The following is a 2,959-nucleotide window of genomic DNA, read 5'->3' on the forward strand; positions in this document are numbered from 1 at the left end:
GTATATTAGCAATATTTTAAATGACAAAAAATAATGTTTATGATTAAAGGAGCATTAAAATGAATATAACACAAGCTTGTGGCGTTAACATGGCGAAAAATGGTATTCTGGTAAGAAAATATATCATCTGTTATTCTATTTGAATTTTAAAATACCACAGTTCTCCAAGATTTGTCATTTGACTAGTGAAATATTGTAGATTAATAATTACGAGACATGCATTTACAGTCTGTACTAGATAGGACACTCTTTGGTCCTATCCATCCCTTATATATGCTAGTAGGAAAAGGTAACCGAGTACCCTTTCGGCTTAACATTGCCAAAAACCCCATGTCAGGATTAAAAGGTAATTAATTCAATCAGCAGTAATTAACAGATCACTATTTACTTTAATTTAAGAGCTAAAGCCAGAGTTGACTCAGTAAGCCCATTAGCCCATGACAATGCTTATAAAAGGAAGGTAGGAAGTACAGGTAAAAGATTGACTTTTCATTATTAAATAACATTTATTGCTCAGAACCAAATCCTGACTTCAGCATTGGAGTGCCTTTTGCAGGTACCCTCCCCACTTCAGCGACAGTCAGAAGGACGTCATCGTTTCAGAGCAAAGACTTGAAGACTAGTGTTTCCCTAGCAGGAACATTTTGGCGCCCACCGTGGGGCACGATTGCCTCGCCTTTAAATCAGCATGGTACTAACAAGAAGCCAACAGGAAGGACAAAATTATCAAGGAGAAACTTCTCGTCAACAGGAAGATGTGACGCCCAATCAACCCATTCCTGAAGTTTTGGCTGAAAGGGGGGAGATGAAAGCCTTTTCTTTGTAGTAAGACAGCTTCAGGCTGAGATGAGGGAAATACAATAAGCCAGGGAAAGAGATGCACTTAAGATGTCGGCCTTGAGGAAGGAGAACGCTGACTTAAGGGAGGAAATTAAAACCCACATACCGTCTCAGACTACCCCTTTCACCCAGGAACAAGGAGAGTCCTCAACACTACAAGAGAAACCAAAGGAAACACAAATTGGAACCCCTACCGAAAGGGACAATGTCTCGAGTTGAAGCCCTTTCATTCAACCTATCCTGGATGCCAAGTTACCCGACAATTGGAGATGATTAACGTTAGAAAAGTATGATGGGACGACTGATCCAAGAGAACACTTGGACATTTTCACAACTCAAGTCGGCCTATACACAAAAAACGATGCCTTGTTGTGCAGAATATTCCCCACGTCCCTTAGGGGACCAACACTTAGCTGGTTTACTAGGTTATCCTCCTTATCCATTGATTTGTTTACAACCCTGACCAGACGATTCAATCTTCAGTTTGCAGCAAGCCATCCCCACCCTATAACGTCTTTAGCACTCATCAATATCCGCCAATAAAAAAAAAAGATGCTTAGAGCATTCATGGAATACTTTGGCAAAATCGCTTTGTCAATCCACGATTTGGAGCCAGCAGTAGCTATGCACCATCTCACTATAGCCCTAAAACCAGGTACTTTTGTTAATAGTATCCGCAAAAAGCCACCTATGGATTTGGATGAACTGAGGAATCGAGCTGCCAAATACATGTAAATGGAAGAGTTGGCGGAATACCAAAACCAGGTATGACTAGAACAAGGATCAAGCTCAAAAGAAGTAGACAAGAGAGAAGCCTTTAAACCTAGGCAAGAGAACAAGGACCGAAGGAGTGACGCCAAAAGACCTCCTAGAGGACCTAAGTATCCTTCTTACACAACCCTCAATACTAATCGATCTAGAGTACTCGACCAAGCTCTGGCAACCGAGATATTGACTATGCCTAGGCGTGCCAATACCCCTCCTCGGGCAGACAAGTCCAAGTCTTGCAGATATCATAGAAATAGAGGGCACACCACCGAAGAGTGCATGGCCCTGAGGGACCGAATCGAGGATTTGATTAAAGACAGGCATCTGCAGTTTTTTGTACAAACAAACCCCCTCGGTCATTCTGAAAAAAGTAGAAACCGTTACCCTGATACACCGCGAAGATACAATGACAATAAGCCTGAATGACAAATCAGTCGGTTGAGAGATCTTCCCATCAAGCGATACGACGAGCGTGAAAAATATCCCAAGAGAATCATCAACACTATAGCTGGTGGATTCGCTGGCGGAGGACCAACTCTTTCAGCTAGAAAAAGACATCTGAGACAGGTCCGCTTCGTAAATAACATATCGTTAGGCAGCAAAATCCGAATCCCACCTATCACCTTTACTGACGAAGACTTCGAAGGTGTAGATCCAGTTCAGGATGATCCAATGGTCGTAAGTGTCGATATCCTTAACTGCACAGTTCGCAAAACCCTTATCGACCAGGGGAGCTCGACTGACATCCTGTACTGGAATACTTTCAAACAATTGGGGTTACCAAAAGAAGAATTGAAAGAGTACCATGAGCCTCTAGTCGGATTTTCAGGAGAGCGAGTTGAGACACGTGGCTGTATTAATCTATACACCCTATTCGAATCACAAGATGAAGGAAAATGCATTAAGGTCACCTATTTGGTAGTACATGCAAACACTTCGTACAATATATTACTCAGTCGACCATCACTCAATAAGTTGAAGGCCATAGTGTCCACACCTCACTTGGCTATGAAATTCCCATCTGACAAAGGCTGAATTGTTACTGTTCATGCCAACCAAAAGATGGCTAGGGAATGTTATTTTGCAAGCTTACAATATAAAGCCACTTCACGAGCGCAGACGAGATGTTAACATAGTATTCTCTTGGACAGGAGTGGACCTGGATATTGAATTAGACCCAAGAATAGAAGAAGGATGTCGGGTCGAGCCTAATGAAAACAAACAACTGTTCCAGCTAGGAATGAAGCTCGAGCAGATTACCTATCTGAGAATTGGTTTGTCTGAGGAAGATAAGATGAATCTTCAGGAAATATTGATAAGAAACGCCGACTTGTTTGCCTAGTCGGCCTCA

The sequence above is a fragment of the Abrus precatorius genome, unplaced genomic scaffold, assembly GCF_003935025.1.
Source record: "Abrus precatorius isolate BTA unplaced genomic scaffold, Abrus_2018 Scaffold7, whole genome shotgun sequence".
Taxonomy (NCBI): domain Eukaryota; kingdom Viridiplantae; phylum Streptophyta; class Magnoliopsida; order Fabales; family Fabaceae; genus Abrus; species Abrus precatorius.